The sequence below is a fragment of the Neolamprologus multifasciatus genome, chromosome 23 (assembly GCF_963576455.1).
Source record: "Neolamprologus multifasciatus chromosome 23, fNeoMul1.2, whole genome shotgun sequence".
In the NCBI taxonomy this organism is placed as follows: domain Eukaryota; kingdom Metazoa; phylum Chordata; class Actinopteri; order Cichliformes; family Cichlidae; genus Neolamprologus; species Neolamprologus multifasciatus.
Window position 1 is genome coordinate 27,348,278 of NC_140460.1, and position 10,221 is coordinate 27,358,498.

The following is a 10,221-nucleotide window of genomic DNA, read 5'->3' on the forward strand; positions in this document are numbered from 1 at the left end:
GATTAGTGTTTAATAGTTGTACTGAACATTTGTAATTTGGAGAATGTGATTTTTGATCATCACTGTTAACCAGTCTGATGTGATGTAACCCGAGCACGGGAGTGCAAGAGTGCCAACAGGGCTGCAAATAGATGAGTGATTCTGAAATAGGAGCTGCCATCGCTAAACAGCAAGGAAGTAAAAATGTAAGACTAATAAATCTTAAATCATCATAATAAATCTCTCTTAGTGGGGAGACAGTTTTGGATATTTAACAACTTATAAAAATCTAGAAATGAGATTTGTTATTAAGTAAAACGGCTGAACAGACACAAAAGTAAAAGAAAAATTCTATTTGTGTCACTGATCTTTTTGTGTAATGAATTTAAGTGTTTTTCAAGGTGCAAATTAATGATACTAACTTTTGTTTTCACACGGCACCGTCTGTTCGTTGACTGTGGTAGAACTAAAGCTTAAATTCTAACAAAATTCAAATTGTGGACACACTCAGAGTACCCACATTTTTCCTCAGTTGTAGTTACAGTACATGCTGTACATGTTGAATACACACAGACTTTGTGACACGAGATAATCGATTGTCAAAAGAAGTAAGATGGAAAAAAAACTCACAAATTGATTGTCTTGTTTTGCTCCACTGCTGCTCTGTTTCCTTTGCCATTTGCTGGAGTCCATCGGTGCCTCTTCATAGAGAAACACTATTCTTTGCACGACTGATGAAGCTGCAGCTGCTACTTTGCTTCAATGTTGGGAGACCGTGGCTCAGGGGTTTGTAACCTGTAACCTGTATCTGTATCTGTAACCAGAAGGTCACCGGTTCGATCCCCGGTTCTCTGTCCTGGTCGTTGTGTCCTTCGGCAAGACACTTCACCTACCGCCTACTGGTGTTGGTCAGAGGGGCCGATTCTGTCAGTCTGCCCCAGGGCAGCTGTGGCTACGACTGCAGCTGCCTCCACCAGTGTGTGGATGTGAGAGTGAATGAATAGTGGTATTGTAAAGCGCTTTGGGTGCCTTGAAAAGCGCTATATAAATCCAGTCCATTATTATTATGTCCGCCTGGTTTAGGTGATCCAGTTGAACCATGGATGGCCGTGCTTTCACCAGCTCCACCCGGAAGTCCACATTCACCTTTGGGTTTTTGTTCAGATGACATATTTTTTAACAGAGCAGCCTTGACACCAGCTTAGGTGAAGTTCAGTCTCCACTGCTCTGGTCCTTCCTTGGTTATTTATTGTGAGGGCCTTGGCAGCATTGAAGATTTCAAACACAGGACTCTTGTTGTTCTGGTTACTAGTGGCCTCCACCATCACATCCTTTTGATCCTTGTTGATCTGCAGCTCTTAGGCAACATTACCAGTCAGTCTGCTGCTCCTTGTCTCCGTGGGTTCAGTAACATGGAGTTCTTTTCTCCTTCTCAAGGCTCTTCAGGCTGACGGCCTGCCAGAGAAACTGCATCTAAAGCATTGGAAGTTGGAAGTTTAGCTTCTAACTCTCTGCACCCTGGCCATTGTGAGTCTGCAGGGTGGTGCTTTTATCCACAACGTCATGGCCTTCATCGTTAAAGTCCCTTGTTTAATCAACTATGCCCTTTTTCAAAGTCAGGACCTCTTCTTCAGCATCCTCAGGTCAGCAGAAAATAAATAAAGTCACAGACTAGCGGTCCTGTTGCTCTATTTTCACCTGTAAAGCAGGAGTGGGGTAGGCGGAGGTTTACCCTGGGGCAGGTGTGCCGCAGCAGTCAGTCAAAGAATCCGCGAGTTTCTCTGTGAGTTTCCCATTAAGTCGTAGCGCACTCAGTGCTTGCTTGGAAGTTTAGGGGTTTTTTTCCGCTGTAAAAAGAAGTTTTCTTCCCCCGCACAACGGACACTAATGTTTTTGTCACTTTTTATGGAATCAAACTCAAAGTAAGGTCAGTACTTCCACGCTTTAAACACTGCACGCTCATACTCTCTCTGCACTCGATATATGATCCATTGTTGATCTGCACACAGCTGTTGTCACAAACGTCGCACTTGCTTATGTCACTGTCATGAGACATTCTCGCAAAAAAATCACTGTTTTAGTAACGCAGTAATGTAGCGTTCCTACGTGAAAGTAACAGTAATCTAATTACCGTTTTTGCAATAGTAATCCCTTACTTTACTCGTTACTTGAAAAAAGTAATAAAGTAACGCGTTCTGCCCATCTTTGGTCAGAAGGTTTAATAACCACATATGAAAATTATTTCATGGTTTAGGATTTAAAGACTTTCGCAGAGAAAACAGAGGAACTTCCTGCCTCCTGTACTTAGTACAGAGATGTCAAAACTCATTCAGTGGGTACATACAGCCCACTTTGCCTTTCGCTGGTGTAAAGAAGTTTAGCTGCACATTTACTCCCTGTGATATCTTAAAATATGAAAAAGAACTTTACGTTATTTAAAATAAATGCCGTTTTTATTTAATTTAAAAAATAGTGACTCTTTGCACTCAAACTCTAAGAAATAAATGTGTAAAATTACAGAAAAGCTTCTGGTAGCTCATTGCCTGTAATTATAAAGCAAAAGCTTTTTGTTAAATCACAAAAAGTGTCCTGTTTTATTAGTTTATCTATTTTACTATGGATACATTGTAAAAAAAAAAAAAAAAAAGGATTTTTTTTTTGTAATTTAATTATTTATTTATTACTGTGGTGTAGTATGAATGGCTGTGGCGGAGGGTCTTTATCAATAGGACAAACTGTAAAATGCTTTTTTTTTCTTTAAACCCAGAAACTAAAGAATAATGACTTCTGTCTTCTTCCAGAGCTGACAGTTTGGTAAGTCATGTTAGAAAAAGCTTCATGAAGCGCCTTTAAATAAAGTGTGAGCAAACAACAGGACTGGAGCTAAGGCAGCAAAATGCACGCATCATTAATCTGATCATTTACACATGTGCTTTTACTGGGATATCTGTGAAAAGGGACTTTTAATGACGATTCGTTTGTGCCCACAGATTCCCGCTAAGAGATTTTATTAATAAGTGCAAACACTTCTTTGAGCCTTTCAAATGTGTGCTAGCTGTGTGTTTCTAAAGTTACATTAAAGCATCGAAAACATAAAGTTATCTCGTCTATTAAAACCAGTCAAAACTTCCTGGAGGAAATAACCACATGTTAAGTTCGTTACTGGTAAAGTGGTGGAATTCGTTGTCTTGTAGTGGTATTAAGTTTAAGGGAGTTTGTCCAGCGGAGTGTAACTGTGAAAGTGTGGGGTATGAAGTGAAGGAGGGTGCGATTTGAATCTTTGTCTTTCTGATGTGAGCACATGTGCATGAGCACGCAGGCACTCTTGACATTGCTTTGATGCGCACACACGTATCTTTCCTCTCGTTGTAAGACAGGTTGTTTCCTCTCTCTCTTACTGTTGAGCCTTCACCAACATCAGTTCTGATTTCTTCTTTTATACTTCGTTCTTTGATCTCTGCATAAAGTCTGGTTAGAGGGCTCTCAGGGGTGGGTCATCACTTTGTACGCGTGTGTGATGTTGGCATCACCTGTTGTCTCTTTGAGGCCATCTGGAATTGGCACATGTGGGAAAACCTAGTGTCACATGCCCACACATTTTTAATAGGTAATGTCACAGACAATTTTCAGCTCAGCTCCAACCACAAGTGGCAGCTGAGAGGGGTAGACAACAAGTGTTTAAATTGTAATGTAATTCCTTTGTGCTGTCATGCATCTTTCCAGGCCATGTGCACGTACAGGCAGGCCTTTTTCTACAGGTCAAGAACAGGATTTGTGTTCAGTCTCGATTCAGTTTCTCATTTGTTGGGCTGACTCTCCATTCATGCTGTGTGTTCACTTGTGCATCCTTGTGCTGTTGATATGAAGCCAATTTGTGGGTGAAATTTGGTTAACATTTGTAATACTGACCAAATCAATACGATGAAGATATATTTTATAGAAAAGATTAGCAAATGAATGCAGGAAGCAGAACTTTAAATGTAACATGAAATGGTACAGATACAAGTGTCTTTGCAAAACGTTCTCTATTATTTAGGAAATGTCTTCTTCAACTCATAGAAGAAAAAGACATAGTTAAAGGTAATTTTCACGTAAAACTTAGTGCAATATTTAAGGAATTTGACAAATTAGAGAGTCCACCAGATGTTTTCTTAATATATATATATTTGTGTGGCCTGTTTCAGCTTTATTTGATAGACACAGTGAAGAGAGAACAGGAAAGCAGGGACAGACAGAGACAGGGGAAGACATGTGGCAAAGGGCTGTGAGTCGGATTCAAACCCGGACGCAACAACCATCCCTATGGCGTGTGGTTGCCTCAGTGCAGTAAGCCAAACCTGCACCCTAAAGCAGATGACTTTTAACCCTGATTTTGTAGTTTATCATAATGTTTTTCAAGCCAGGTATTGTAGAAAGTGTTCAGAAACTAATTTTGACGTTTGGTAGTTTTTTTGTTATAAATTCGAATTACTTTATATTGTACAATCAGAGGTAAATGGACCGGTTTTTATATAGTGCTTTTCTACTCTACAACATGTCTCCTTCAGCCATTCATGTAAGCACTTTTATCTACATCTAAGCTTTTTCTGTGTAACTCTCACAATCCAATAAACACATTGAGAGCAACTCTGAGTTCAGTGTCTTGCCCAAGGATACTTTGGCATACAGACTGTACCAGCCAGGGATTGAACCACCAGCCTTCTGATTAGTAGATGATTAGTAGTCAGGAGAGGGAAGGAAAAACTCCCTTTTAACAGGAAGAAAGCTCCAACAGAACCAGGCTCAGGGACAGACAACCATTTGCTGTGATCTGTTGGGAGTGAGGGTAAAACAAAAATGAGCAAATGACCTTAAAATCACCATTAATAAACATTATTAATCAACAAACTAACATTTTACCTTGATTACAATTGATGAGAAATTATTTTATGCATGCATATTGTTCTGGTCCATATATAGAGGCTCACTAAAGCTTCACAGCTTTAGTGAAGGTTACAAATGATCTTCTTATGGCCTCTGACAGTGGACTCATCTCTGTGCTTGTCCTTCTTGACCTTAGTGCAGCATTCGATACTGTTGACCATAATATCCTATTAGAGCGATTAGAACATGCTGTAGGTATTACAGGTACTGCACTGCAGTGGTTTGTATCATATCTATCTAATAGACTCCAATTTGTGCATGTAAATGGAGAGTCCTCTTCACACACTGAGGTTAATTATGGAGTTCCACAGGGTTCAGTGCTAGGACCAATTCTGTTTACATTATACATGCTTCCCCTAGGCAGCATCATTAGAAGACATAGCATACATTTTCACTGCTATGCAGATGACACCCAGCTCTATCTGTCCATGAAGCCAGATAACACACACCAATTAGTTAAACTGCAGGAATGTCTTAAAGACATAAAGACTTGGATGGCCACTAACTTTCTGCTTCTTAACTCAGATAAAACTGAGGTCATTGTACTCGGCGCTGAAAAGCTTAGAAATATGGTATCTAACCAGATTCTTACTCTGGATGGCATTACCTTGGCCTCCAGTAACACTGTGAGGAACCTTGGAGTCATTTTTGACCAGGATATGTCCTTCAACGCACATATTAAACAAATATGTAAGACTGCGTTCTTCCATTTGCGCAACATCTCTAAAATTAGAAATATCCTGTCTCAGAGTGACGCTGAAAAACTAGTTCATGCATGTATTACTTCCAGGCTGGACTACTGCGATTCATTATTATCAGGATGTCCAAAAACTCACTGAAAAGCCTTCAGTTAATCCAAAATGCTGCAGCAAGAGTGCTGACAGGGACTAGAAAGAGAGAGCATATTTCTCCTGTTTTGGCTTCCCTTCATTGGCTTCCTGTTAAATCCAGAATTGAATTCAAAATCCTGCTCCTCACATACAAAGTCTTAAATAATCAGGCCCCATCTTATCTTAATGACCTTGTAGTACCATATCACCCTATTAGAGCACTTCGCTCTCGCTCTGCAGGCCTACTTGTTGTTCCTAGAGTATTTAAAAGTAGAATGGGAGGGAGAGCCTGGTTCTGCCGGAGGTTTCTTCCTGTTAAAAGGGAGTTTTTCCTTCCCACTGTCGCCAAAGTGCTTGCTCATAGGGGGTCATATGATTGTTGGGTTTTTCTCTGTATCTATGAAGCGCCTTGAGGCGACTTTTGTTGTGATTTGGCGCTATATAAATAAAATTGAATTGAATTGAATTGAATGGTCTTTGTACAAGCACACACACACTTCTTAGCAATGCAATGCTATCGCTACAAACAACCGTGTAGAAAAATCCAGACAGCTACCATGTATCTCCATAACCAATCAGAAAGCTCCTTTCATTGCTTTTTCTAGGACCGGGAGCGTCTCGGAATTGCGAAGTGGGTTAGCTAATCCAGTAGTTAATACCAAAACTGCTTATATGCTAATATAATAGTTAATCTCTGAGCTAACAGGAAAGGGAAACACAGTGAGGAAATGGATTTGAAAATGAGGACTGGAATCATCATTTTAAATGTCAGAAATAAATCTTTGATTTTGGAACCCATTTACTTGTTTCTCTTTTTTTAAGGAATTTGAACTGTTTTTTTGAAATAAGTTTTTTACTGGGAGTTAAATTCTTTTTTTATGAGATCCATTTTCAATTTCGATGTTTATTAACAGATTAATTATCCATTTTAAAATATTGATTTATAAATTGTGTTTTTATTTTTAATGAAATTATTAAATAATAAGTGACTTTAGTAATGTTGAAATAAATAAAAGATGAATTTGTAAATGAATTTACTAACACATATTTTATTCATTATTGAAGCATAAAATTCTTTATTTTGATGTGTGTGGTCCTCCATAGGAGATTGGTCATATTACTTTTTGTAACTAAAGTATTTGTCTTGTGGTTTTCTTTTTGTTTGACTAAAGCCAAAAATGTCTCCAAACAATGGACACGGCCTTTTTTTTTTTAGCAGCACGAGCTTCTACTTATGCTACTTATGCTACTTAAGCTCTGTCTAGTAATTTTATTCAGAGCAACACCATATATATAAGGATATCCTTCGACCTCTCTCTGCTAAGGCAAATATTTGATCACATTCCTGAAATCTGCAGATCAGGAGTCAGACCTTACCAAATTCCTCTGTCCTATGTGTTCACCCGATGCCTGTTTAAAATTAAATATAAATATGTGTAACTCTCAATGAATGGACCTCTACTGAAGGTAGATGGAGACAGAGAAGAGTGGAGCTGATGAAAGGTGAACATGATGAAGGGAGTGAGAGATGACATAGCTAGAGGTTTATTTAGGTGTGTGCCTGGCTGCCAACTGGGGTGAATAATAGATGTGAGGGAAAAGAGGATAAAAAAAAGAGGAGAGGAGAGAGGGTGGGATGGATAGATGGCAGGGATAAAATGTTCCCCTCCTACTGTCTTTCACCACCCAGCTCTCTATTTAAGAATGAACATAGAACTGACAATAAGGTAGGAGGCTTGTAGTTTTTTTCCTTGCAAATTTTTTAAAGTAAACTTTAAGAAATTTTAACATTCATGTGATTTCTATTGGAGAAAGTCTTAAACGCCATGAAACGCAGGCATTGACTCAAACAGCCATATATTTATGAGCGGGCGTGCACGCAAACGGTATTGCGCAAAGACACAAAAACACACACTTACACGAAACCTTCTGACTGTGATCAAGAGAACAATGTTCCGCTCTGCACAGTGCACGGTCTCCCTCTTTCACTTTTTCTCTCGCTGTCTTTTATCTTCGCTTTCATCCCTCGTTCAGTCCCGTTGGGCCCAGGACCCGAGCAGCTGAGCTCTCCCTCTACCGACTCCAGTTGGACACACACATAGTAATTTGCATTCATACCTCTACACACACACACACACACTCAACACTTCATGCATTGCCTCCGATTAATTTTCTTGTCTCATTTGTTTGAATCAAGACCCTTAAGAGTGCATTCAAATGCTGACCTTGAGACGCAGAAGATTAGACACTTGAACTCAGACTGAAGAGAGATGTATCCTCCGAGTGAGGAAACCTTGTGGAGAAGCGACAGCACACTTTTCTAAGAGATGGGAGGCAGGCACTTGAGGGAAAATTAAATCTTTCCAAGGATGCCATCGGGGCATTGAGAAAAGATTGGCGTTTTGTGGCTAAATGCACGTACGGTGAACTGCTTCGGCTCACTCAGCCTCGATTTTATATGTTTTTGTTTATGGGAGATTCATTTATGTGCTTTAAATGCTGTTCTGAAGGTGGAGAATGATTATTTGGAAGCCTCTGCACAAGTTGGTAGTCTGCAGCTGAAGGTGAGAAAGTTTGATTTAGTTTTTTAGTTTTTTTCCAGTGGCTAAACAAATAAAAAGGTTTTTTACTCAAACTTGAGAAATACAAATTAATTAAAGAAGATCTTAACATTGGCTCGAAGCTCACAGTGCACTCTTCTCCCCATGAATTTCTGTATCACCAGCAGTCCAGCTGTGACTGTCTGGGTTTCAAATCCTTGTCTTTTGTTCCTTTTGAAATATTTGTCATAATGTGAATTCTTTCTCTTGCAATCACTTATTTTTATCTTAAATTTATAGGTTAATTAAATTTGTAAAGGTACCACAAAGTTTCAACCCAAATTTTAAGTAAATAATTAGCATTGCTCCTAAGTATCTGAATTACTTTAAACAATTTTGTTTGTTCTGGGAATATTTGTTCGATGACACACCTTGCAATAACATGAACTTTTTTGGTTATTTTAAAGTCATATTATTTTCTTGAAAACCCTCACTTTTATGGAGAAGAGCACAAAATTCAACATACAAGGTTAAAAAATAGGCCGGGAGTCACCTATGTGGTGGTTTTATATAAAGATGGGTAATGTGAGTGAACGTCTTCAGCTCACACTGGAATGGTTCGCAGCCGAGTGTGAAGCAGCGGGAATGAGTATCATCACCTCCAAATCTGAGGCCATGGTTCTCAGCCAGAAAAGGGTGGAGTGCTCACTCCGGGTCAGGGATGAGTTTCTGCCCCAAGTGGAGGAGTTCAAGTATCTCGGGGTCTTGTTCGCGAGTGATGGGAGAAGGGAGCCGGAGATTGACAGACAGATTGGTGCTGTGGCTGCAGTGATGCGGACGCTGCACCGGTCCGTCGTGCTGAAGAGGGAGCTGAGTGTAAAAGCGAAGCTCTCAATTTACCGGTCGATCTACGTCCTTACCCTCACCTATGGCCACGAGCTGTGGGTAGTGACCGAAAGAATGAGATCGCGGATACAAGCAGCGGAAATGAGCTTCCTCCGAAGGGTGGCTAACCTCTCCCTTAGAGATAGGGTGAGAAGTTTAGCCATCCTGGAGGGGCTCAGAGTAGAGCCGCTGCTCCTCCACTTTGAAAGGAGCCAGCTGAGGTGGTTCGGGCATCTGACAAGGATGCCTCCTGGGCGCCTCCTGGGGTTGGTGTTCCGGGCAAGCTGGAGGAGGTGGCTGGGGAGAGGGAGGTCTGGGCATCTCTGCTTAGGCTGCTGCCCCCGCGACCCGGCCCCGGATAAAGCGGATGAAGATGGATAGATGGATGGATGGGTAATGTGATGAACAACAAAGGCAAAGGACCCCAAAGCAGGACATCAGGAACAAAACACCAAACACCAAAAAGCTAAAGCTAAAGCTTTAATATAAGCTTTAAAAAAATACACCTGAAATATGTTAGAGAGGTGAACAAAACTGGCAAGTGTCCAAAATCAGGGTAAAAGGAGACCATTACTTAGACTTTTCTCTGTATTATTGTTGGGTTTTTATCTTACAGTATAAAGCACCTTGGGGCAACTGTTGTTGTGATTTGGTGCTATATAAATACAATTTCATTGAAAAAGTTTAATTGGATTGATGACACTCAATCAGCACAGAAATCCTAGTACATGCCCTGAATCCCCCTCTCATCTGGATTACTGTAATGCCATTGTCTCTGGTCTCCTCAACTCCTCAGTTGGCTCCAAATCGTCCACAACTCACCTACACCAAGTCTACTGACCATATTACCCCAATTCTCATCCAGCTTCACCGGCTCCCTATTCTTCAACATATATTCAGTCTGAGATTTTGCTTCACATCTTTAAGATTCTCCTTGATTTGGTCTTTAAGACTTTGTTCACATGGGTCTCTGTGTTTTTAGCTGTACTGCACCTTATCTCTGAAGGTCTTCATGTCCATATCAGCTGTAATCATCCAGTTTTATGTGTTCTGTGTGTTTTACA